Source organism: Aphelocoma coerulescens, chromosome 2 (genome assembly GCF_041296385.1).
Source record: "Aphelocoma coerulescens isolate FSJ_1873_10779 chromosome 2, UR_Acoe_1.0, whole genome shotgun sequence".
Classification (NCBI taxonomy): Eukaryota; Metazoa; Chordata; class Aves; order Passeriformes; family Corvidae; genus Aphelocoma; species Aphelocoma coerulescens.
The window spans coordinates 5,417,580-5,445,242 of NC_091015.1; the positions used below are offsets into that span (position 1 = coordinate 5,417,580).

The 27,663-nt window shown below is 46.5% G+C and overlaps 1 long non-coding RNA gene across 1 annotated transcript; it reads right to left on the reverse strand.

Moving 5' to 3' along the window:
- Positions 1 to 315: 315 nt before the first annotated feature.
- LOC138105588 (uncharacterized) lies at positions 316 to 27,268 on the reverse strand. Its single transcript, XR_011148540.1, has 3 exons — positions 27,180 to 27,268; positions 5,042 to 5,146; positions 316 to 653 (listed from the first exon to the last, which is right to left on the reverse strand). It is a non-coding gene; the product is annotated as an uncharacterized lncRNA (long non-coding RNA).
- Between the last annotated feature and the right edge of the window lie 395 nt (positions 27,269 to 27,663).

Genomic DNA, 27,663 nt, shown 5'->3' on the forward strand with positions numbered 1-27,663 from the left:
TAGCTCTGTAGAAAATATCTGTGCAATGGCAGCCCAGGCACAGGGGAAAGTTGAGCCTAAGCCCAAAGCTGTCTCCTTTATGCTGGCTCTTTTCTAGACACAAGCAAGTTCTCATTTCAGATCTGCTCACAGCTTTTCTTTGCAGGGTCTGCAGCATCCCTGCAGGTGCTGCTCTGAACCTGCTCCCAGCAGATGTGGAAATGTTGCAGGCCGATCTAAAGAGCTTTTTTTTATTATTATTTTGTCGATCTTGAAGGAATTTTATACTTTTTTACTCTCCAAGACTGTGGACCACAGCTTGCAGCCACAGCCATGATAAACCTTAAAAAGCAGTGGACATCACCTCCACCTGTGCCTTACCCCACAGGCCAGACAAGGCAGAGAAAGAGCCAGTGGGAGCTTGAATCAATTTCCTTTCTCTTCTTACGGGAATGGGGACTGAAGGGATTTTCTGAGGCTTGGCTGGGTTTGTTGGAGCCTGGATTTGCTGGCAGGTTTGCTGGAAAATCTTTGAGGCAGAAGAGAAGAAGGTCCTCCTTGTCAGGAAGTGGGATTGAGGGTGGGTTGCTCTGGATGTTGCAGGAGGAGGTTTGTAGCTGTGCCAAGTGCTTCAGCAGTGCTGTGCTGCAGATGTGCAGGGTCTTCTCTAAAGCCTGTGGTTGAAATGGGGTAAAGATAATTGAAATGGGGTAAAGACAGCTGTTTCTCTTGTGCAGCAGGAGAAGGGAGCTTCTTACCCAGGCAGGGAAGATATCAGCCCTCAAAGGAGGGCAGGTTCCTCTCAGGACCTGCCTGGATAATACTATAGCAATAATAATCACAGAGTCCATACATCTCTGCCAGTGTCTCTCCCCCTGGCCTGTTTCAGTCTGGTTTGGTTGAGGGATGGAAGTCTCAAAGATAAAAGAATTCCTATGAGTTTTGCAAAGAGAATCAGCTGAGGAGGCTGTGAGATTTTGGCAAGCAGGAAAGTTTGTAAAAAGAGCTCAGGTCTTAAGGAAAGATAAAACATTTTCACATCAAGGGCAGGTCATATAAATGCCTCCCATTGTAGGGAGAACAATTAATTTGCATTTGCTTTGCCACCAAGGACCACCAATTCCATGGCATGAAACACAGGAAAACAGATGTTGTTAGTTCTGGTGCCCTGAGCTTTGTTTGGATTGCCTTCATCATCCAGTGGGAAGGTACTTGAGATGGAAGGCATTTCACTTTTTGTTTTCCAGGACAAGCTGGGAGGATGGCTGTGCACATTAGAGGTAAGATCAACCCTGTACCTCTCTCCATGGCCATACAGCTGTGAAGTGCTTCTCAGAAAAAGTTGGAGGAGTTGAGAAAATAGTGGGAGAAGCAAGGTGGGGATTAGAAGTTTACAAGTACCTTGATTTGCTTTGGTAGGAGCAGCTGCTGAATAGCGTGGTGGCAGGTGAAGGGGGTAAGCTCAGTGGTGATGACACCGGCATAAATCTGTCAGAGCAGGTGACAGTCACCTGGGTAGCATCAGCAGTGATGCAGCTCAGGGCTGTGTGCAGTGCCACGACTGACACCTCTGTGTGTGCACAGCACAGATAACTGCTTATCTGCATGCCTGCTGCTCCTCCAGGAACCATTTATCTCCACAGAAATGCTGCAGGGCTGAGCTGGGCAAGCTCTCCAGCCCCAGGGTTTCACTGCACTGTCCTCTCCAGGCAGCGAGAAGGTGCAGAGGGCAGCAGTCTCGATGTGCTCCTGTCAGTGGGTCTGCAGGGGTTGGATTCACCTCCCAGAAAGTGCATTGCAAAGCACTGCGATACAGTAAGTCAAAAGAGAAAATGTGGTGGGCAAGAAAATTTATCCACTGGAAATAAGATCCTCTTTCGTTATTTGTTTTTTAAAACTCATGGCTGTTTTGGGGAACTTGGACTCGAGTCCTCTTCCCCCTCACTGTCGGAGGAAAGCCCCTCTGAAACCCTGTAATATTCAACCCCAGTGATGCTACTCCTGTGAGCAATCATAAGCCAGGCTGTTTCTCTCCTTTCCTTGCATCAGGGCACGCTGCACACCTGGATGTTAGTGTAGGATGCAAAAAAACCCCAAACCTCCACAATTAAAATGACCTGGCTTAAGGCCAAAGTTCTTTGCCATTCAAACCATGGTGAAATTTCTTTTGCCAGGAGTGGCTGTCTGGCAATAAAGCAGCTCCTTGCAATGGCATTTGCAATAGGGCTGGGCTGAGTGAATTATCCTACTGTCCACTGAGAAGACAACAGAGGCCAGAGAACACCTAACTTCTCACTTATGGAGGCTTTCTAGGCTTCAGGGAAGACATCTTCATTTTGCTGCCAAGTTGTAGTAGTTAACCAGAAAGGGGAATGCTCAGCTGAAATCATGTTTCTGACCCTTTTCTGAGCCTGACATTGGACTGCCCTAGTGCAGCCAAAGATACATTGCCCCCCTTGAAAACAGGAGTGCCTGGTGTCCACAGGTCAGGTGTGACCACCAAGGACAAGGCCCCAGTTTTTCACCCCACTGTTGCCCTACCCTGCTGGACCATGAGAAGGTCTTGCCTTTCACATATGGTATGCATATTCCAGGAGCCTTAAACCCACAAAGGCTGCAAAGCTTACTTTTGGGTAGAGTCTTGAGGACTTAACAGCTTCAGGAGCCAGAGTGTGAGCCTGCTACCCAGCAGCTGTGATGGCCTCTCACCTCAGCCTCCCTGGGAAGGATGTAAGATCAGCCTGAAGATTAGTCAGCCTTCACATTCTTGGAGTGTCTGGCATAGAAACACTCCTGGACACTGACAGGGAGAAGGTGGAGAACTACCCAGGCTCCAGAGGGTGGTAAATGTGGCCCCTGTCCAAATCTAACAGGGCTGGTATGGCTGTTGCTTTATAAGGTTGCAGAGGCACAGGGAGGGGTGACTTGCTGCTGTACACCTCTGCAGTCAGTTCAGTGTTGCAACTTGTGTTGGGAAGGGTGTACAAAGCACACTCCTTCATGCTCAGACTGAACTCCCCTCCTTAGTTTCCTCTGAAAGGAACTTAGTTCAAGTGCTCAGAACTGATGGGGGGAATTTTCAGTAAAACCATATTGTCACCTCCATGTAGGTAAGCAGGACATGTCTTCCTCAGCATTCTGTCCTGAAGTAAACTCCAAATGAAGTTAAAAGAACCTTCCCAGAGTAAAGAATGAGATGGAACATGATCCTGTAGCAATCTTTTTATCTGATGATGTTTGCAATTATCAATCTGAGCTTTTTTTAATCCTCTCCATTCTTGGTGTAGGCAGTTGATGCTTGCAAGTATCACAGTTCTTGTCTCAGAGCTGTGTCCAAATCCCTGAAGCCTGAAGATTAAGGTCCTTACCCGGCTCTAATTTGAGAGCTTTGACTCTCACACCAGCTGACTGTGTGGATTAAATGCATGTAAATACCTTCATAGTGACTGGCAAAACACACTCGTGACGCTATCCTAAATTGGGATGCTCTCCCTCCAGGAGTGTCAGTTTGATGTTATCACCTACTCAGCAAATAAATCCTTTTATTAAAGGAGGGGAATTCCTGCTCTCCATCAGGCCCTCAAACAGCTTCTTTACCCTGGAAGTGTGTTTTCTCCCCTGCCTTGCCATCACCAAGGCTGGTTTTCTTAAGGCTGTGAAGATGCTGTTATTAATGCTTCAATATCATCTCTATTTCAGCTCAGCTTGCTATGAGTCACTCCGATGTTTGCACCTTGGTGCTCTGTCTTATTGGTCTATGAAAGAGCCAGGATGAGAGTTTCCATTCCAAACACTCATCTCTCTCCCAAGCTAATGGGGTCAGACAGGTCTGTCTGCAAGGCTCAGACTTCCTTAAGAGCGTCATGTTGCTGACAGAAGCAATGAGAAGGTGGTCGCTTCAATGTGAATAAAGTATTCCGTGGCTTACAGCTCTGTCTATAAACCTGGGCACAAGGCAGTACCTCACATCCAGCATGAGACATGCTGCATTCCCTCTAGCCTCCAAAATGCTTGAGATGCCCTACACTGGTTCCAAACACTGGTTTTCTGCTAATTTCCCTCTTTGTAAGGATGTACATCAACTTCCAGCTCTTGGGCTGGCATTTTTTACTCTGTCTTTAGAGTTTAGGAGAGCCAAATAAAAGTAAACTCTCTGTTAACCTCAGCCATCAGTAGTTTTGGAGCAGTGAGCCAGTCAGGCCTGTTAATCTGCATGGGCTGCATCTTGGGCTGTGTTTCCAGCTCATATAGGTTACACTTCAGCTGGTTACCAAAATCAGTCACAGGTTGCTTTTCTCGCCCAGAGGGTAAATTGGATGGCAGGACTAAACTCTGGTCTCCCTGAGTGGGGTGTCACCTTCCACCTGCTTAGCTGAAGCAGTCCTTAGTCAGTCTGAACCCTGAAAACCATGTCTGGGAGACTGACCTAAATCACAGCAGTCCCAGGGATCTTTCTCTGTTCACCTATCAGGGCGTGCTGCTAAACCAGTGCCTCCCAAAACCTTCCTAAAGGGGAAATGGCTGCTGGGAAAAGAAATGTTGGTAGAACGGGCAGCTGGCGATGGGAGACAATCAGAAACTGGGAAGGGTATAAGGGTACAGAGGGATGAAATATGGGTGGCACCACCAAGCTGTTAACACGCCCAGGAAGCACACAGGGAGCAAGTGCTGCAGTGCTCAGAGCAATTCTGTAGTCTGGATGTCGGTGTGGCAGCACTGAAGTCGGTGCCTGGTCATGTCTTGTTCAGTGGCATAGGAATAATCACTTTGACAAAGGGCTCTTCCAGCTGGGGAGAAGCCTGGGAAGTTCCCTAGGACAGGCTGCTTCTCCATCTGTTCAGTCCCAGTGAGAAACCTGGCTGGTTTGTCAAGCCACCAAGTGTGGTAGGCTCCTAGGAACTGGGACTTTGGGGAAAGGATGTCTGCTGATTTTTTTTTCCCTTAAGTCTAACTGATCTCATAATATTTTAAAAAATCAAACAAGAAAAGCAGAGCTCTGCATTCATGTGTATGTATACATGGAAATACATGGTTTCAGGAGGAATTTCTGAATGCTGCTCACCTGGAGAGGACTCCTCGTCTCCCTCCTGGGCTTTTGAGGTCATTTTTCTGAGCCAAAGCATGTTCTTCATTTTTTGAGGATGGAAAAGGTAGTCTGTTTCATGATCTAAAAATGAGTGCAACATTAATGAAGCCAAAGCCGCAGAAGGGCTCAATTACACTTGCATTACAAAGTAACCACAAAATCTAATGCTGGTGGGGTTCAAATGTCTGCTGGCTTGCAAGAAGATGACCACAGAGAATGCAAAGCATGATCTCGCTACTGCTGTCACCACTCCTGGGGAGAAAACCTGCTGGGCCAGAACACCATCCCAAGGAGCCAATGACCCAAGATGGGAGTGCAGTTTGGTGCTGGTGTTGATTCCTGCTTATTAAATCTCTTTACTTTATGTTTATCAGTGATGTTCCTTGTGCTAAAGACAACTCCCTTCGCTGTGTGACAGCAACATCATCCCAGGACCCAAGGCCAGAGCGAGACAAATGCATCTGACTCAGCAGTAAATCCACTTTCCTTCTCTCCCCGTGTGCAGCACGACTGCTGCTGAGGCACAAAGGGTGCTCTGGGCAGCGCTGCCAACAGCAGCTGTCCCTCTGTGCTGAGCAAAGAGGCATCTAAGAAATCTTGGTATGTCTCCTGCCACACTCAGCAGGAAGGCTCAGACTGCACTGCAGGCTAAAAGTGATCTTGCAGCAGGGCCAAGAGGTTCTACACCCAGTCATCCTTGTCATAGCACATTAAAAGCTGGTGATCACTCAGCTGTGAGCAAGCAAAGGCTTTTATGTAGAGCAAATGTAATTTCTGCCACAGATCAGCACAAGAAGCAGCGGGCAAGTTCCAGGAGAGAGCTTTCTGCTGACACTTGGAGTCTCTATAAAGATTGCATGCTTGGGTCTCTGAGAGGGGAAAACTAGTCGAGGATTCCCCTTTTCCTCTCAAGATGCTTTCCAAAGAGCAGTGGCAGTCCTCCAGCCTGGGAGCAGATGCAGTCTGTCCTGTTGCCCATGGCTGGTGTTTGAGGCTCGGAGGGCCATGGGATGCTTCATGGGAGGCCACATGGCAGTCCAAGAGTATCAGCCATGCCAAGGCACTCTCAAGAAACACCATAGCTCCTCATCCCTTCCCCTCCCCCAGGCATGGAGGTCTCCAGCTCGTCACTGATAAATTCTCTGCCAGGATTTTTCCTAACTTTCAGTGAGAGTAATGAAGCCAATAGATAGTTTACTTTCAATAGCTGAACAAAGTCCCAAATTCCCATCTTTTGGGCAACTTTATGTTAAACATTTTGACTGAATCAAAGCTATGTGTATATTTATTAAGGGCAGCTTTGGCTGAAGATATCATATTGAAATATTGTGCTCATTCATTTGGACTCCTCAGTTTTCTCTCTGAAAATGCTGTTCCTTTATCTGCCTTTTGTTTCATTAAGACTTGGGCTACAATTTCAAGCTTTGGTCAAGCTTGGGCATCCAGCTCACACCAGATGTCTCTGGCACTGCTGGCAGAATTTAGTTCCTCTCTAGTAGCACTCTGAAGCTGTACCATGTCCCACAGGTGGGAGTCTCCACTGCCCACTGGGGTTTTTGGAGCACCTGAAAGTGCCCCTCTGTTGTTAATGCAGCAGTGAGCAGAGCTGGGAGCTGCTGCAGCACAGCACTGGGATTGCAGAGGCAGGAAAGCTGCCGCAGCACAGCACTGGGATTGCAGAGGCAGGAAAGCTGCCCCAGCTCTGCCCAGATCCAGCCTGCTCCCCTAAATTTCATGTCAAGCCCAGCTCTGGCCTTTAGTAAAACCAGCCTTTGTCCCATGTGGCTGATGCTGTGAAGAATCAAGGTCACCTAGTATCTTTTCCATGTATATATTCTTAATGTGCTATTGACAATTGAACAATGTCCAGCTTCGTGCATATTTGGAAAAGGGGTTGAGAATTATCCTGCTGTGCATCAGCATCTAAAAACTGTTACCTGAAGCCTGCTTGATCTGCCATAACATGTTTGGGCTCCTCTGCCATGTTTGCTTTCCCTGGAACAGTCTAAGAAAATTACCACAGTCCTAGAGGATGTTGGTGGTGATGGTCATGTCAATAACCACTATAATCACTTGCACATCCTCCTTCCAGCCACACAGTGAAATATTGCCTCTCTGGACATTGCTGGGTCTGTGGGACAGCCTGTGGAGTCAGGATGACTTGCAATCCCATCTCTTGTTGCTTTCCCACAGAAGCCCAGGAGCTGGGCTGCAGACACATGGCATGGACTGCCCAGTGCCAGCAACACCATGGCACTGTGGAGCTGCCACTCCTCTGCTACAATCAGGTTCGTGAAAAGGCCACTGCTCTTCCTCCTGTGGTTCAGCACTTCTAATATCCTTGATTAGGTGACTACTGAACCAACTACTGAGTGGTGGGACTCAGCTGACAGCTGCTCTTAAACAGCAAGTACATGATCATCTGCTCTTGCACTCCCTATGAACAAAGAATCCCCGTGTGATCATCCAGCTCCACACTTGCATCTCTCACTTTAAGGTCACAAACCCCTGAGGACAGCCTGCCCATGTGTTTCTGGTGGGTTAGAAAATATTTACATTGCAACAGCCATTGCTGAAGTGTGGTCACTTCTGGGAAGCAAAGCAGCTGCTGTTTACTAGGAGAAGGGAGGCTTTGTGGTTTGGACAGTGGCTGGAGCCCAAGATTTTATTCTGGTGACACCCCTGCTAGGAGCTGCAGCATCGTGTAGACATGCCTTTGGGAAATGGGTATCACACAGCTCAGGTGCTGATGGCAGTGTAACCACAGACATGAGGCAGAGCCCTCTGTGCACTGATTCTACTGCTGGCTTGGGGATATGTTTCAGCCCATGCTGACCCCCATGCTGACCCCCATGCTGACCCCCATGCTGCTTTAACCTGATTGCTAGAAGTCAGCAGGCTTAAAATGAGCTCAGGTACTGCTGGTAGCCAGCCCCAAAGGGTCCTGAAATGCAGCCAAAGGGTTACAATGCAGAGTAGCCCTTTGAAGAATCTGTCAGCTTCCTCTGTCCTCTGTGAAATGGGTGAATGGATGGAGTGTGTGTGCACAGATGTGGTGGAACGGCAGAAAAAGGAATAATTACAGTGTTAATTGGAAGGCAACACATCTGCAGCCCAGCAAGGTCCAATCTTCTTTTGGTTAGGGCTCCAACACATCTGACCTGTCACTGTTCAGGACTGTGAGTGGAGAGGTGGTTCCTCAGATGAGGCTGGAAAGTAGGAAGAATTTTCTGGGTAGACCTTCCCAAGGGACATTATTATGCAAATTTTTCCCAGAGAAGTGGTGGATACCCCACCCCTGGAAGTGTTCAAGCTGGGTTAGGTGGGGCTTTGATCAGTCTGGTAGAGGGTTCCCTGCCCATGGCAGGGGAGTAGGAATGAGATAATCTTTAAGGTCCCTTCTGACCTGAAAGACTCTATGCACCTACGATTCTATGAAATCTAAGGCACTGGAAGAGCTTTCAGATCTCCTTTTAGTTCCCTTCTCAGAAATACCCCTTCTCAGTGGGGATTTAGGAAGTGAATGAGGTAAATTGGGAATTCTGCCACAGCTCCATAGGGAGAGATGGGATGTCCCATGGTGTAAGCCATGAGAATGTAGCACTCCCTCTCATCCCCCTGCCTGTCCCAAGTACAGGTAGCAATAGCAAAAGTCCGGTTTTGCCAGATTTCAGAAAAAAACAGAAGATGTGAAGCTGGAAATGGCCAAATGGGGATGAGTAGGAGGTGGCCTGTTGATTATTTTACTTAGTGAGGAAAGGGATCCAGTTGGATCCTATCCCTAGTATGGTTTAGCCTTTTCTGTAAAGGTAGCATAAGGTCACCACTGGTGGCACATATCTCAAACCAGACAACACCAGTGTTACTGGAAATATTTGTTCATTTAGTCTTATGCCTGGATGAGCTTTATTTAGCAGCCAAACTGGATAGGTTTTTTAATGAAATCCAGATGTGAAGCAACCTTTAAGCGCTAACAAGGAGAGGTTTGAATCCACTGGGTACAGCTCTTCCTCATCCATCACTTTAATGTGATGTAGCATCCCAGGATTTTGGAGAGACGTGCTGGGAGTCAGCAGACAGCAATGGCTGTGTCTGTCAAACTGCAGGACACTTGGGAGGCTGCGTTTGCAGCCCTCTGGGGATGGCAGGGACCGGCATTGATCCGTCAGACACAGAAAGTCTCTCAAGGGTGGGGATGGGAGCAGAGCTGTTGCAAGCAGCAGCTGGAGAGTCTCCTTCTGCTTCCCTCCCGTCTACCTGCCTGGAAAAAGCTCACCCAGAGATGGCACGTGAGATTTTCTGGATCGGAGTCAGAGCAGATTGGGGTTGTTAGCATGGCCTTTTGATGCTGAGGTGTGAACGCCTCTCTCAGCACTGTCCCCAGCACGCTGATAAGGGCCCTCGTGGCATCCTGCTGCACATGCCACAGCACCAAGTCACGGCGCTGGAAAAGGTGAAGAGACACTCAATATGCCAAACGTGGTGAATCACAAAGGAACATGAAGAAATGCTCCATCAGACGTTGAGCCACAGGAACACACCAACCATCCTGGATGCAGCAGATCATCCTTCCCCAGTTGAGATACCCGTGCCTGACAACTGCTACAGTCAGTCAGTCACAGCCTGCAGCGCACCTCCAGCCACATGTGGGTTGAGCAGGATTTGCTGGATTTGGGTGGTTTTTGTTGTTGTTGCTTTTAAGGTTGCCTGCTCCCACTGCAGCCTCCACTCCGGTCCCTGTCTCCATCCCAGCTGCACAGGATTGCAGGGAAGAGCCACCGGAGCGGCTGCCTTGCTGCAATCCCTGCCTGACAGGGGTGACTGCATTTGTCAGAAAGCTCCCATTAGTTGTGTATGCCAGCTATAATCTCCCAGCCCAAACACAGCAGCATCTGCTCCAGAGCCAGTATTATATAACCACAATTGGCCTGTCCAGGGCATGTTAAAGCCATGGTCAGGAGAGAGCCACTGGCTCCACTGTGGAGCTTGTCTTTAATAAGAGCCTTTCTGTGACTCTACAGACTTACACTGGTGGGTTTTTATGCTGGTGGAATTTGGGGGCTGTGTTTCTTGTAAGTATTATAAATCTTAAATTCCCAGTCCTGGGCTACAAGAAATTAAGAAGAGTTTTTAAAAAAACACTTAGAAATGGTGACAAGTGAGAATACACACGAGGGAAACTCCACTGTGTCAGATTTGTCGAGAGGCTAAAAATACGTCCCTTTTTTAGAGAAAGGGGAAAGTGACTGGCAAATAGAATTAATCTGAGACAGTCTGAGGCAGATAGAAGGATTATACAGCAGCTCATTTAGGACTGCAGCATTCATTTTCAGGCACTCCTTTGCAAAATGCTCGGTGACTCCTGTGCACCCGACAGAAGGTCTCTGAAAGCAGCGTGAAGAGCGCAGGGAGGGACTCCAGCCCCATTATGCACAACTGCAAATCTCTGAGTAGAACATCATTAACTGTACTCAAGTGACAGCCAGGATTAACTTGGCTGAAAGCAAACAGCATAGAAACATGTAAGACTAAATTCAAGGATGCCTCAGAAACTGTAGGGATAATTCATCACAACAACAGCTTTAGCTATGAGAAGCCAAAAGGTCCAGATGGACTTTTCTGCTGCTCCATGGAACTGGTGCGCTGGTTTAAAGTGGTTCTGTGTGTGCTTGTACACAGCACACGTGCATATATATGCACACAACCTCTTCTTTCCTCTCTGGGGTGGTGGCAAACCTGCTTAATGTGTAACCATGGTCAACCACTCATCCTTACAGGCCCTCCTGCTCCTGCACCCAGGGCTGCCAGGTGGCTTTGGGAAGGAGAGTGAACAAAACCTCAGGATTTCACATACTATCTCTCTCCAGGATGCTTCAAGCCTGAGACTGCAAAGAAAGGTGGTTTTACACAGCCTACCACCACAGGAGGGGGGAGTGCACAGGAGAAAAGGCCAATCTGCCTGAAAATACACGGGTCACTGCTCGGGAAAAAGAACCCAGGGGAGAAGAGCACCTTTGGTTTCCAGCTGCCACCTTGGCTCTTGGAGGGCACCAGCAGCACCCTCTGGTGACCTGAGCTGTCCCAGACAGCAGCAGCTACTGAGGGGAAGAGGTTGGACTCTGCAGGGCTTTTGCCATTACTGGAATAAATCATTCAAAACTCTCACAGGCTCCTGGGGGAGTTTGAGGTTCTGGAAACATGATAGGGTAGGAGAAGAAAGAACTGCATGGCGAGGCTCATAGGAGAGGGTGAAGGTTACCTTTGTGCAGTCATCCTGTACCAGGGCTGCCCTGGAATGCAGAGGCAGATGCTTAAGCAGGTCACAGTGATGTGGGCAGGAGAGCTGTTAGTAGCTGCTGCCTGCCCCAGTTTCTGCCTGCCAAGAGCTGGTACAAGGTTTTCAATGCTACAGCCTCTTGGAGGGACAATTCAGTTGCTGCCTTAGAGGCTCCTCAGACATGAGGCAGTGTCCTACCATGAGCAACACCTGCTAAATTCATGAGCATCACCGAGAAATTTAAGTCTTTCTGTTCTCTCCTGCCCAAATATCCTTTTCTACTGACCAAGGAAGCAGTTTGTCTGTTAATGCTTCTTGTTACCTTTCAGGTAGCACAGTGCACCATGCTCGGCATGGGAAACACCAGGCAGCAGCGAGCTGAGGGTTTCCCTGGTGATATCAGCTCCTGTACACACATTAGGACTCCTGTGATTCCCAGACTGCTCAGGAATTATCAGATCAAATTCACAGTCCTTGGTCCCTACCTTGGAAGTGTGCAAAGCATGGACTGACGGTATCTGAAAGATTGCCTGCAGCAAAAGTAAAATTCATGGTTTGTAACTTTGATTGCTGCAGGGTAAGTCAGTAATGTTCCATGAAATCATGAAACTGTTCAGGACTTTGGGAGGTCCAATGCCCTGCTCAAGCAGGGTTCAATGCAAGAATTTGATGTTAAATCAGGTGGGTCAGAGCCCTGTCTACTCAGTTTTAAATCTCAGCTAGGACAGGGATGGCACAGGCTTCCTGGGACCCCATTCCAGGCAGCATCACTCTTATGGGGATTTTTTTCCTTTTAAATGTAATTTTGTCACAAACTGTGCCATGGCCTCTTAACTTTTTTGCTGTGTTCCTTGGGAAAAAATATGGCTCCATACTCTCACTAATCCCACATCAGGTAGGTGAAAACAGCAGTGTGGTGTTATTTTAGATGCTAAGTCAGGACTGTTAGTTTTGACTGACAGGTCTGAGAGTGGGTTTAACTGTCACCATGGGCAATGGCACTGTGCAGTTTGCTGAGAAGATCTTGAGCAAGATTAAGCTTAAGCAGATGGTGATGCTGGTTCTGCACTCTTAAGGATTCCCTTTCTTTAGTCTTGCTCTGCTTGTTTATTTTGGGAAAAGGGCAAGAAGAAGACTGAATTTTACTCTTCCCTGCCTGCATTCAAAGCAGGATGTCTACCCTTTGGGTTTTTATATCACTGGCTCTTAGATATTTTTAATGTAATGAATCTTAGACATAAAAGCACTATCTGTTATCTTCTCTAATCAAGTCATCTTATTGCACCTCAATTTTTTTGCTTAGTCTCTTCTTAAAAGGACAACCAAGCTCCATTTGTTTGCCACCATCTTGTAGTCCTGGGATAAAGCAGAAAATACTGGAAATAGCTTGTACATGTATGTCTGCATACACAGGTAGGAAAAAAACTGCTCTTGCTTGTGCTCATCTCCAAAAGCAGAGCCAGAGTGTGACGCAGGGAGGCTTGAATGGCACCACTGGGTTAGCCAGCGTTTGCTGGAGCTCATTCTTTTCCTGATGTCCATTAGAAGGCCTCCTGTGGGAGCCCTCTACACAAGGCATGTGAAGTCAGTCTGAGGACGAGGCCACTCTAGAAAATGCACCAGCTGGTCACCCTAACTGGGATGAGACATGTGACTTCACAGTTCAAATAATGCTTCATCCATTTTTATATCTTCATATTAATCATAGAATCATTTATGTTGGATCTCGGAGAACACTGACTCCAACCATTAACCCAACACTGCCAGGTCCATCACTGATCCCTACCCCTAAGTACCACATCTACAGAGCTTTGAAATATCTCCAGAGATGGTGACTCCACCACTTTCCTGGGAAGCCTATTCCAGTGCTTGACAACCTTTCCGATGAAGAAATTTTTCCTAGAATCCAATCTAAACCTCCCCTGGTACAACATGATGCCTTTTCTGCTTGCCCTATCCCTTTTTACTTGGAAGGAGAGACCAACCCCCATCTGGCTACAACCTCCTTCCAGGGAATTGTAGGGAGCAAGGTCTCCCATGATCACATCAGCAGTTCTTGACATGCTTGTGAGCAAGGCTGAGCTCTGAGTATGTTCTTCCTAAGGAAGCTGTGCAGGAGGGATCATTCAGGGGTTATGGCCAGGGTGGTGACAATTTCAGGATGCTCAGAGAGTGGGACTGACACAATGTGAGTGCTTTGCTCTCCAAGTTTGGTTGCCTGTGGAGGAGAGGCTTTCACGCACCTGAAGAAAGTTCTTTGTTCCAATTATTATGGGGCTGACTACTGTGTGAGAAACTCAAAGCATCCTTTCAAGTCTGAATTACCTTGCAGAGGGGTGTAATCTGCTGCCAGGCCACCTACCTCTGGTGGGTGAGCTGTGGGGGAGGTCTGCATGAGGCACTGCTGGACCAGCATCCCAGTGATTGAAGTACTTCAGCAGAAAAGCTTCCTAGAAAAATGTAATTTCTCTGGATGGGTATCCTGCTCTCTCCTGATGGGGAATCTTTAAAATAGTGTTTTGAAGGGAGAAACTTTCAAAAATAAAATAGGAAAATTTCCCAGAGCTAGATAAATTACAATAGAAAGACTGTGGTGTGGACAATGCTCTCCTCATTCACAAAGGGTAAAGTTAAAACCCGCTTCTAAGTTCTAACATTGGAAGGATGGCTAATTGGAACCAGAAATGTTATTTAATTTTAACCCTAACCCTTTAATTCAGAGGCTGAAAAATCCTGTTGGAAGTCCCCAAAACAGCAAATCTTTTCTTCCAAATTCTGCATTTGGGATTTCCTGGGAGTTAACAAGACTTTTGTTTTCCTGCTGGTGGAATACTCCAAGTATAGATGAGTCACAGAGCTGCACAATTTCTGCACCAGAATAAATGTAGAAACCTGAACTCACAGTGCCTAGGTCAGCAGCCTACTTCTGCAGCTGGGGATGGAGAATATTATTATTTTGAGTGTGCTATTATTATTTATAGTTCACATTGCCCTACCACCTTCCTCACCTGCTTGACCTGATTTCCAACGGCTTGTACAGATGGGGTGACACACACAGTCCCAGAACTCAACCAAGAGCAAGCTTTTCACTGCCTTATTTACCAGCCTCTCCTGACTGCTGATCTGGCTATTTGAGTGTCTGCTTTGCTTGGCCTGAAAGACAGAACTACCCAAATCACTGCTGGTACAGCCCTGCTCCCTCCATCATGGAATATCTCAGTGCTGACTGGACCAGTCAGGGAGATGGCTGGCCCAGTTCCCAGCACAAGGGTCCCAGAAGGTGTCAGAATTCCTGGTCAGCTCCATCAGGATGCTGCAGATCCTGGCAGGTGTTGTCTGCAGGTAGTGCAAGGCAGGGTGATCTTAATCCTTGTGACCCTGAGCCTGTCTCAATGAAAACAGTTTTCTTCTGGGTATGAAACAAGGAGAAAAGAAAGGAAAATGTTTCCCAGTGGGTTTGAAGGAAGAGGGCAAAATAAAGCCCTGCTAGAGTGCAGGGCCTGAGGTTGGCTTCCTGTCCAGAGACGAGTGATTTCCTATTTAAAAGCTGATTAATCCAAATGCTTTTCAATTTAGAAGGCAGAAATCAATCAATAATTATCCCATTTAATCCCAACATAAATCCTTTAATTTTTTTTTTAATTAAAAGCAGCCAAGCACCACTGGCTGGGATACACCAAATTGCATTAAAACCCTGGAGTCCCAGGGGAGAGGCACAGGCATCAAATTGTGCATGTGATTTTCTTCTTTCACTGCTGGGTTTAATGGCCACTCTCTCTGCCTCCTGGTAGCAAATGATGAGCTTGGGATGTGTCTGGCGATGAGGAGGCAAATTAGACATTTCTTCCAAGCATTCAGTGACTGACAAATCAGAGGAGTGTCCCCCTTCTGGAAGGAAGACCAGGAACGGGGGAAATTCATCAACGCCTCCTTTTCTGCAACAGTGACCTCCAACAGAGATAAAGGACTTTGGCCATCCAGGATCCATGAGATTCAAATTTCCCAGCTCCATTTGAGCAAGATTTGGGTATCTCCTAAACCTGCCTCTTGGTCTGAGAATTTCAAGGGGACCTAATACTAAAGTATATCCTATTACCTGCCTGCCTGCAGCAGAGGCCTCTCTTCTTGGCAATTATCACAGTGTAATTGTAGGTCTAATCAATTCTTTCACCTAGACAAGAGCTGTATATCAGCTGTCATGAAACTACGTAGCCACCATGCCAGTGAAGGCTGCAGGACAGCCACAGTGTGTACAGCAAATCCCTTTGTTTGCAGCCTTAATTTGGTGCCAATTCTCAGACACAACCAAGTTCTACCTCCGCTGGCCTAAGTAATTAAACTGAAGTCACACCTTTCTTCTTTGATGCCAAGGAAAATTTCATTATATTTTTATCTAAGCACACTCCTGCTACAGCTTCAATGATAAAATTTAATTAAAAGCGTCTCTAATTAAATCAAGCTGGGCTGTGTGACTGTACGTGTATTCCATGCTCCTTACCTGCAGTAATGAGTCATGTGGGGGACACAACTATTGAGAGGCTCACGAGGTTGGAGGATCCTTGCTACAAACAAAATCCTGTGCATAATCCTCCTCCTGTTCCTCCTTGATGTGAACACCATCAGGGTTTTTAAATACGTAGGAATTGGCTGAAAATGGTGATGCTGCCTTTTACATAGCAGGATGGCAAGGTATCTCTAAGGCACTGTGCTGGAGGAGAAGATCCTCCCATTTGTTTCTTTGCAGAAGAAGCGTGGAAGGAACAGCAAACCCTCTGTGACTGACTGCAAGCCAGAAATGAAGAGTGAGGATCATGAAAGCAAATACAGCCAAATCCGTGAAACATTCCTCCTGGCTTGTAGAGTAACTTTCAGTGTAGCCTGGATACAATTTTTCTCAAACCCTAATCTGATGGCCTTTTAAATACTTCTTTGGATTTTAAAAGGCTGTTTGCATTGAGCTAAAAAAGGGCTTTGCAGCACTGTCCAGTAACAGCAACCACAGAACAAAGGACTGTTATTTAAATACCTCTTTTGTGCTCTGCTTTTGAAGTGTGGTAATTTAGATTACTCTGTAAAAGGAACCCTTCCTTCTTTTCTTGGAGTTTGAGGGTTTATTTTCTGCCAGCTGTTCTTTGAAAGCCTTTGAATAGAGCAAAGTTTAATTATCCATAGAAAAGAAAAAAAGAAAAAAAATTGCCTAGTTATTTTGAAATGATTGAGGCTTTTCAGAAAATAATTTGTCAAACCGATGTCACACCTGGGGAAAGTGAAAGCTGTGGTAGAGCCACACCATGCAGGCATCCCCTAAAGGTTAGGCTTTACCTAAGGAGTACCCTGGGAATATTTTGGATTGCTGAAAAGGGTAGAGCATCACAGAGCTTTGCTCCATGGGCTAATAGCGGTGTCCTGAAGATCAGCTAAAGATCAAATCCATTAATTTGAATATTACGTGCTGGCCTGGCCCTCATCTGTCTCAGCTCTGAAACATGATACCAGTTAACATGGCACCTGCTGGGGTGGCTCCAGGATGAGGCTGTTTCAGCAATGTTTCAGTAGCATGGCTGGTGGGAAAAGAATGCCTGCTCTGACATCTCCGTGTATATCAGCTCCCTGAAAGGAAAATGAGTTGAAGAAGAATTCAAAACTGTTTGGTAGTGTCCAGTGCAGTCATTGACACGTAGAAACAGAGCTGTGGAGGTTGGGAATTTTGATGTTGGCATTTTAGTTGCTTTTGGGTCTGCAGGCAATGTCTGGGAGCAGCAGAAGGTATGCCAAGACCTGTGGTCAAGATGCCAACCATGATCAACATCCAAATCCACCTTCCCTAACTTTTGGATCTGGGCATGTCTGGACATTCCCTGGACATCCCACCTCCCTGGACCAGTCCTTTCCTTCATGAAACCTTCTCTTAGATCTGCCTGAGCAGCAAGTACAGTGTTTGTAGTCACTCTTCCCAAATTTGCTGCATGTAGAGCTCCATGGCTCCTGTATTTGAGTTTTACATTGAGGGTGGGGAGACACGCCCAACAATTCTGTCCAAGCAGCAGCCTGTGTCTCCTTCAGTTTCCTTCTCAGATCACTCATGCCTCAAGATTAACAATTCTGCCAACTCTCTGGGTAGCTGGGGAGTGTCCCTGGGATGGGCTGCACATGCTGCTGTTGTGCTGAGGGTACTCTGCCAACTCATTGTCCATTATCAGCATGGCAGCACCACCACAACACCAGCACCGGCTTTTCTCAGCTGTGTTTTGAGGACACCAGACGTGGGTTTGGGTGCCTGCTGCTATGGAAAAGGCAAGGAGAAGGAAACATGCCCTGCTTTGAGCAGAAGGCATCGAAATTTGAGGTGGCCATCAGCTTCTGGGTTATACCCCTGCTGAACTTGGGCTTGGCCTCAGCTGCAGCTCTTCCTTGGGCTCTTGTGAGCATCAGCCTTATCACAGACAGCTCTGCAATGCCTCCAGAGCACAGCTGTCAACATCCAACCCTTGGACTTCTGAGAGGAGGAGGGACCTGCTGGTGTCTTGGAGATAAGGACTGAGAGCTTGGTGTGATTTGGTGCTCCCTAGGGATGCCGTGCAAGAGGGATTTTCCCCTGTGCAGGAGCAATCCCTGCAGACAGTATGTGCTGTAACCTACTAGCCACTAACATTTCCAGCTGAAATTCACCAAAGAGATAAATTTTAGTCCTTTTGCACAATGTCTGTGAACAGCAGCAGAAATAGGGTTTGGGACACAAAGAGTTCAAGCAATAAATCCACAGTTCTAGGGAAACTCATCCATGCTCAGACTGGAGTCCACATCTTCAAACAAGGGTCACATGAGTGGGTGCTGGAGAAAGGGAGAACTTCCCTGAACAGTGTGAGACACCTGGAAGTTTGTCCTCCAGAGCGAGGTGGCAGCAGGGTGTTGCAAGAGGGGTTGGCAGCATCCATGTACAGTGGAGGTGGTGCAAACTGCAGTGCCACAAATGCTCTGGGAAGTTTCTCTGGGGTCTGTCAGAGGAACACCCTGAGCAAATGTCTACTATCCACACTGGCTGGCAGCCAGGGAGCTGGGTTATGCTGTTGCACACCACCACTAACAGTTTCTCCCTACCCTTGCAGCCCAGAAGATTAGGAATGACTGGGAAGAGCTACCACACAGCACAGGCCGGAGTTAAATATCAGCCCTGCCAGGGAACCCATGGAGCAGGAGATGCCCAAACCCATCATTTTCCCTTTAGACTGAAGCCTATTATTTAGGTTAGATATGAGGAAGATTTTTTTTTTTTTTTTTTTTTCAATTTTGAGGGTAATGAGACACTGGAACAGGTTGTCTGAGAAGCTGTGGCTGCCCCATCCCTGGAAATGTCCAAGGCCAGGCTGGATGGGGTGTTGAGCAGCCTGATCTAGGCAAAGGTATCCCAGCACATGGCAGAGGGGTCAGAAGGGGATGATCTTTAAAGGTCCTTTCCAACCCAAGCCATTTGATGATTCTATGTTTCTTTGTCTTCCAAGTGAGTCCTTTCTCCATGTGTGTTACTCATAAAGGCTTTTTCCTGTCGCTTATCTGGTAAGACATACACCTGCTCTTACGAGGATAGAAAGCAACCCTCTGCTTCACAAACATGAGTATCCCTGGGGTGTACCACAGCGTGAGGCAGCCCCAAGTCACCTTTGCCATGGCAATTCCACCATCTTTTCAGTTTTCAGCGTGTTTCATTAATCAAAGACATTCTTCTACTCTGTGTGTGACCTGCTCTGAAAGGATATCAGATAAGTTGTTAGTGAATAATGATGTTAATGAGTTACAGTTTCACTGCTTCTGGCTTTGGATCCCTTTACTGCACCCCCTCAAAATTTAACTTGTGTTGAGCTGAAGGAATATCCCTGGATCTGAAGAGTCGATTCACATTTTAATTTGCCTCTTGCCTCAGCATGGATGGTAAGCTTCAGAAATTTACTTTGAAAAAAAAAAAAAATTCTTGCTGTTGGGACCATGCCTGCCTTCAGATTATGCTCAGTGACTGACACCATGACTGCGTAGAAAATGAGGACAGGAGCTGATGTGTTCTGGAAAACTGCCTTATTCCTCTGTAAACCTTATATTTTTATATTATTCAGGAAAAATGTGAGAGAGTGAAGTTCAGAGCAAAACGGTATTTCTAAATCTGTATTGCAGTACAAGGATTATGTTCTTCTGGCATATTCTTGGTACCTAGCTACTGAAATCCCTGTCATTTGTCACCCATCAGTAAAATTTCTCCAAGTCCTTCAGGTTGCTTCTTCCAAGGCTCTGCCAGTTTTTTATGTAAAGTGCTCAGATTCATAGGTAGAAACTCAGGAAAATGTTCTGCGTTTGGGTTTCTACACAAGCATCTGAGGGCAAAGCTTGTTCTGCCTCTGGGTCCAGGGGTCATCCCCATTCCAGTCAAACCTCAGCTGCACTGGGAGGGCTGCAGGACACAGACCTGTCCCCACAGGCCCACTGGTCTTGTTAAAGCAAATGCCTCTGTGAGATGTGGACATGGAGCTGCTCCTTGGTGTGATCTATGGCCAGGCCTTCCATGTGTGGGCTCAGACTTTGGATGTTAATGATGCATGCACTTTATTCAAGAGCCATTAGCAACAGGCCTGTGGAAAGACTGTGACAGTGATGAACGTCTCAGCTGACAGGATAGGGTCTCAGATCTCCTAACCCTTCTTCATCCTTGATTCAGATTTTGCTTTCTGTAGCAGATTTGGGCAGCAACAGACTTTCATCTTTCTTTGCAGTGTTTTCCCTAGGACAGACTTCACAGGACTGGACTGGAAGAGTCAACCTTGATATTGTTCTTCAGGCTGACCCAAACACAGAGAAGGAAGCGTGGATGCCCCATCCCTGGAAGTGTTCAAGGCTAGTTTGGATGGGGCTTGTAGCAAGCTGGTCTAGTGGAAGGCAGGGGTTGGAAACAGATGATCTTTAAGGTCTCTTCCAAACCCAGACCATCCTATGAGCCCGAAACGATTCTGTAAAATTCAAATAAACTGGGCAAATGTCTTTCCACAAGAAAGCTGTTGATCAGTGCCCTTCCTTCTGCAGTCAAAGCTGCAGACCACTGTGGGCACGTGTGAAGGAAGGCTCATGGAGACATCACCTGGCAAGGACTGGTTATGGGTCCTGATGGAGACCCTACAGTTCAGCACCCCTAAAAGCAGTGGCAGCCTAAAGCATGAGCATTAATTTTGCTACACATATATTCAGTGGACTAAAATCAGCTTGCACCCAAACCTAGTGTCCACTCCAAGGCGGGTTTGCCTTGGGATGCAGCTCACACGGCTGTCACATTTCTGACCATGTAACCCTTGTGCCAGTGCCCTTGTACAAAAGGGAGAGTTTAGGGGAAAGGAAAGCTGAGCACTGTCTGTCCATCAAAATCCCTTTTCACCGAGAAATTGACTCTGCAGTGAAGCCATCTGTTCTGAGAAGTGTTTGCTTGTGATTAACAAGTTTCAGTCTTGTAAGGAAACCACATCTTTATATTAAAACAAAACTAAACAAAACAAACACCAGAAACCAAACCAAATAAAACCAACTTTTTGGAAAGGAAAAACATAAATATATTTTTTTGGGAAAAACAAAATTATTCTGAACTTCTGTGTAATCCATATGTTTAAGAATACCCTTCTGCCCAGCAGTGAGTGACTCCAGTCCAAGGGAGCACCATCTCCATGGGATCTCAATCCTCTTGGCTTCTGGAATCACAAATATAAGTGCTCCTAAATCATGACTGGCTCCCCCTTTTTTCTCCCTTCCTGTCCTCAACAGCAGGGTGGGAGAAGTAATAGTATTAAAAAAAGGAAAAAAAAAAAAAAAAGAAAAAGCTCAAACTCTCTGTTGTTTTTTTTCTTTTGTTTCTGACTTTTCAGCATCTGCAGGTCACATATTCAGTCTGCAACACGACAGGCATTTTCTCCCCTATAAGACAAAATACTTGCTTTTTGAAAAATCCTTCCTAAAATCATTGTTTTAAACACCTCATCACTACACTCCCAAAGCTAGGGCTTTAAGGAGAATACAGGCTACAGCAAAATAAGTAAATTTAAGAGTAAGCACTGGCAGAGCGTGCTCCTTCATCTGTGGCTCTCACACAGACCTAAAAGTTTTTATCACCTCTCCCCAGATTAGGAGAGACCTCTTTTTGCGCACTGAAATAGTTTTATCCCTTTGTTTGGTGTCTGAAACAATTACTTTGTTTAGCGAGCAGCCGGTACAGCATTACCACACCCGCGGGCACTCTCTGCCCTTGGGCTGCCAGCGTTTTCACAGAATGCAGAGGGAATTTTTCCCATTTTAACACTCGATACCCCGCTCCCGGTTTTGCAAACATGTGCCAGTGCCGACGCAAATATGATTTGCATCCAGTAACCTTTGTGCCTGAGCCTCCTGAGAATACATTTCTTGTCTCTGTATCGCCTTGTGAAATACTTACAGTGAATGGGCAGTAATACACAGATATTACTCCATGGAGCAACCATCCGATATGTAAAGTCAGGAGTTCAAAGAGGATTAAGGATAGCTGGCAATGAGCAAGCTGCATTGCTTGTGGATGTGGAAGCAGCCACAGCTGCTCTCGCTTTTCATGCACTGGAATTATTTCAGCGTCAGTAGAGGATTGCTCTGGAGTTTTTCCCTCTCCGAAAGCCATTGACCCATATTTGTTGTGCTTGGCAGAAAGAAAGGTCGCAGGGTTAGGGAAGGTATCCTGCCCAGCAGACATGAGGAAGCTGTTAGCCACTGGGTGGGAGAAATCTCTCTGCATGCCTGCAAGGTGCAAGGCAGGCTGTGTCCATCTAGAAACCTTCCTTGTACTCCAATCAAAAAAGGTAAAGGATTTCCCATCCCATTTATGTCATCCCTCTCTCAATCACTGGCTGCTCATTCTAGTATTTGGACTGTCACCTCAGAGAGGGTGTTCTGGCTCATTTCAAATGTATGACTATTTTTCAGCTAAGAATAATTAAGAGAACAGAAATTATACACAGAAAGAGGTACTAGAGAATAATATTACTTGGACAGTAATGTGTACTCAAAGGAGCTGCTGTTTGGGACTATTGTAACAACCTTTTCCATGTTTGTAACAGAAAAGCAGACAGAGGCAAAAACTTCTTGGGTGCCCTCTCCATATCCTGCTCTTCAGAGCACCATTTAAATGCTTGTGGATAAAATAGGGTGTCCGGAATTTGGACCACCTCACAAGACATGAGAATTCACTCCTGCAGAATCCATAATTATGGGAAAAGTGATTTAGATCTTAATTAGCATGAGCAAGTATTACAAACACCCACTGGCTGCTGAGAAGACGAGGGCATGGTATCTCTCAGTGCCATTTGGTCTGGAGGAGCCTTGCTAGATGACAGCTGCCAAGGGAAGTTTCATTCCTGCGTGGGCTGCCAGCTCTTCCCATCCTCCCTTCTCCAGCCCCAGGGATGTGCCCCCAGCTCCCAGCCACACCACACCTCTCACCCCTGAGCTGGGGAGAACGAGTGTTTCCAAGCCCAGAGACGCTCTTGGTGCCTGGACAATCTGCTCTTGGCAGGGTGTGGGTGGCACAGTCTGACCCAGCAGCTCATCTGCAGTTGCCCCTGTGGCATCTCTCTTGCAGATGCAGCCAGCCAAGAGCTGGTGCTCTGTGCAGCAGCTGCACACAGCTGTCCACTCTCCAGCTGAGATTTCCTGAGGGAAGGGTCAACTGTGCAAGTAAAGCCATGCTGAGTGAGGCCACCTCTTGCTTTGACCATGTTTGTGATATACAGGACTACTAAACAGGAACAGGGTGAAATAAGTTCTGCCAATGTGATGCTCATTCCAGAACAGGGAGTGCAACTGTGCTCATAAAGTATGGGACATTTTTTTTATTCAATTCTACAACTGAAGTTTGTGCCAGTATTTGTAATCTGGAAGTTTTTACCCTCTCTCTACAACTCCTGCTGGAAAGTCCTTTACTGCCTTCATGAAATTAAGTTGTGGAGAACCTCAACTTAAAGGAATTTGAGAATTCAGACATGGATCTTGTTTCTCTTTACCACTCTTTTTAAGGCTGAATATCTGAGTGCTTGCCTTCAGGGATGCTCATGGCCCATGGGTTATGTCACTGCAATGTTGTCTCTTCTCCTTTGGTGGTTTATTTGGGATTGAGATTCATATAAATGTAAACCCAGAATATTTTATATGAGACAGTTTTCCCCTCTAACTCTGCCAGCTTGCTTGGCAACAAGGTGTTGTGGTAGGAGGAAACCCTCTGGAAGGCAGGTAAACCTTTTGTGGATCTGCTCAGTGTCTCCCCTGTTGAACATAATATGGTTTAGCCATAGAGTTGCCCTCTAGAATACTCAAATTTTACCAGCTGCTTTGAGGTATGGGGTGATGTGCTCTGTGTATTGAAAAGCCATGGCAAAGGTTGCTCCAAGGGTTGGTTGTCACTGGCAGAATCCAGGTCAGTTCCTCCCTCTGAGTTTCTCACCTAAAACTGATGTTTCACTCAGAGACAGAATCTCTCATCTCCACTGGAAGTCAATAGAAACAGGCAATTTCAGAGAGCAATTCCCCATGGACAGCTGTATTAGGAGAAGATGGATCACTCTCCTGAGGCACCTATTTCTCTCCATTAACTTAAAGACAGCCTGGAGCAATAGTTCAGATGAGGTCCCTTGGCAGAAGAGTCTCACCCTGGCTCTGCCCACCCTGCTGTTCTCTTGGAGAAGCCACAGGCACAGTCCCAGACTCAATGTCTGTTCCATGTCCTTGAAGTGACAATTCACCGTGTCACCACAAGGACAGCTTGTCCATGTGTTCATGTCCAAAGACAGGAGGGTCTACACCTGGGTACTTCATGCCCAGAGCTTGTTATCTGCCCAGCTAAATTGCTCCATAGGGGCTTCAAAATTCAAGATTTATTCTTCCAGGTCTCAGTTCCTGACAGGTAAAGTAGGAGTGATTTCATCTCTGCTCCCTTCAGGGTTTTTGCAAGGATAAGTACAGGCAGGCCTCAAGAAAACCAGCTCCTATAGGAGTTGTGGGGAAAGATGGCAGAAAAACACCTAACTGGCATTTTCAAGAGGGCCTGTGACAGAAGCCACTGGCATTCTGTTATTTGGGAAAAGGTCAGCTCATACCCCAGGAAGAAATTTTTTAAACAACTTCATTGGATGTTGAATTAAGTTTGTCATTCTGCTTTTTCAGATTATGTAAAGTTTAAACAATTTTTAACAGAAGGAAAAGTTTTAAATCCCTGTATTCTTCTCTTGCTGTCTGTGAACATAATCTGAGCCCAGATAAGCCTCAGACAGATGTTTATCTTAAGTGCATTCTCATACAAGATAATACCAGAGACTTGGAATGAAGATATCAAGTGACCTTATAAAAAAAGGCTCAGTGTGGGTGTTCAGCTCTCTGATCCTGGTGCAGGATCCTTGGTAAGATAAAAATCAAAAATAAGCAATAGAAAATTATGTGAAAAGCCCACTGCATGAGCATATCCATCTCTCTGGTGATGAAAGGAAACTGTGACCTCTTAGAATCATAGAATATTAGAATTGTTAAGGTAGGAAATGTACACTTCCAGGGATGGTAACTCCAGCACTCCCTTGGGGAATCTGTTCCAATGCTTTAAAACTCTTTCTGTGAAAAAAATATTCTTAATGTCTAATCTAAACCTCCGCTGGTACAACTTGAGGACATTTCCTCTCATCCTGTCACTTATTAATTGCATGAGGGAAGACACTCACAACCATCTCACTACAACTCCTTTCAAGTAGTTGTAGGGAATGATTAGGTGCCCCCTAAGCCCCCTTTTCTCCAGGCTAAACAACCCCATCTCCCTCAGCAACATCCCATAGCCAGATCCCATATCCCATCCACCCCCGCTCAGAGGAGGCTGTGGACCACAAGACCCCCAGAAGTGTCATTGGCCATAGAGAGAGAGAGAGAGCCCTTGTGCCTTTGGAGACTTCCTGGCATGTATGGATTTCTGTAAACATTCAATAGGCAGGAGAGAGGGCAGAAGATGGACAGAGAAGTACGAAAAAGTAGGAGACAGAAGGGTTAAAAATACACCCGGGTTAAACTGATTTATCTCAGATGACAATACAGGTTTATACAGGTGTGCTGTTAAGAGAATAGGTAAGTGCAAGGAAAAGTGGGTTATGTCCTTTTCTACCCATATCTAATCTCATGTTAGGTACTGAGGAGAAGGTTTTGATTCTTAGCTTGTAGTGGCTGGTAGGAATGGGGGTTGCTTCAGTGAGGATAAAAGGACCTGGAAATTCTAAAATGCTTTAATATAAGTGATGAAGGAAAAAATGAGAAAATCATGGCTAAACTAAGGGCTGAGAATAAAATTAGTGGTGTTTTATACTTGGTTTTCTGGCTACAGAGACACATCCCCAGTAACACCTTTGATGCCCAGAAACAGCCTAGCACTGCTGGAGGGACTGTGCCATCCTGCCCAATTCCAAGCAGAGTAACACAAAAATCAGCCTCAAGTGCAGTCTTTGGTGCTGATGACTGTTCAGACCATTCATTTTTCAGCTGTCATTCAGCCACTGGCTCCTTTACCACAGCACACAGATGCCCTAAGAAGAGTGTGGCAAACACTGGTTGCACACAGCAGCAAAGCAGGCTCAGAGAAAGTGTTTGCAGCACCAAAGTTACAAACATGCACCAAAAATTACACCTGCCTTTAGGGGAACAATACTGGGAAGAAGGTTTGAGGAGCAATGGGAAGATGAACCCTTTACCCCTTGCAAGCTTGTCCCTTCTGCTTGCAAACAAGTAGTCTTAAACTCTACTTTTCCCCGTTTTAATGTCTAAGGTTGGCTGCTGGCAACCTGTCAAAGACCAGTAATGTTCCTTCCTCAGTCTGATCTTGACCACAGCTCTGAGTTGGACCAGCAGAGGAGGTGGGGGCATAATTAAACAGACCTGTCCTGTCCAAACTGCAGAAGAGAGTGTAGAAAACAGGAATCTGGCGTCAGGCTGCATCTCTCCCACCATATGTGGGAGTTCACCTGGAGTTCACATCTGACTTTAACGTGAAGTTGGAGCTGATGCGTGGGCTCACATCCATCACATCCCTGGGCTGTAAGGAATTCAGCGGGGGAGCTTGTTTTGGTGGAGGAAGATCACAGGGATCTGCCAGCAGGAACTGAGCAGCAGCAAAGACTCCAGGCAGAGACAGGAAGGAGGAGGAGGAGTTTTAGGTAACACCATACACGTAGGTGTGAACCCCAAATTGTAATGCCTATATTTCAGTTTTAACTCCCTGACTGTACTCAAACAAAAGCCATGAGGAGAGACTTGTTGAAATATTTCTTTTTTTAATAAGAGCTTATTTCTGTCTCTTGTGGTTTTGAGCTCTCCGAGTCACAGCAGTGGGATGATTCTTTACAAACTGCACAAGCATTTGTGAAGGTACAGCAAAGACTGAGGCTAAGTTTATAATATACAGTGCAGGCAGGTTTGAGCTTGCTTTGACAAAGCTGGGTCAAACCATAAGAGAAACCCCTTGGCCACACTTGCACTGCCAGCCTGGTTTACCCTCATCTGGCCAATGCAACGTGAATGGGGGCTGCACACCAGCAGTGCAACAAACTCCTGCCCTGAATGTCACACAATGCACCCTTTAAGCTCTGTGCAGGGAGCACAGGACTCAAAACTGTCTCACATTCCCCCCTCACAATGTGAGTGGATGACCTGAGTTGCTTTTCTCTACCACCACCCCCATGAGACAACAGGGTGAGCCTTTTTGCTGTAAAAGCACTCAGCAAACGAGGTTTGGCATCAATCTCTGCAAAGCTGACTTTATTCATCACTCACCTGACAGCCCTGCAGAGCACTCTCTGTTATAGCAGGATGGCAAAACAAAGAAGGAAGCAGCAAGAAAAACCTGCAGCCTCCAACGTGTTCTTCATAGCCGTTTGTGTGCTCTGACTGTCTGGCCTGAAACGTGTATACAGGCTGCATCCTAAGTGCCCTGATAAGATTGGGGCTCCAGAATGTGTTGTCCTGAGAACATTTGCTGCTGTTTATCTGTGAGCTGAAAAACTTTCCAAAGTCCCCCGGCCATCAGCCCCGACACCCTGGCTCAGAGCAGATGACAGGCAGAGGCGATACCCAACAGCTTTCGTGCCATGGGGTGATACCAAAGTGGCTGAGAACCCAAAAGCTCAGAGCCAGCTGTTGAGTCGGATCTGCTGACACGGTGGTGGCTGTTGATACCCAGCACTGCTGCTCTTGTGGCATCCTGTGGGAAAGTGTGGGATCTGTCCCCTCCCCAGACCCGGGGCGCTCCTCATCCTCC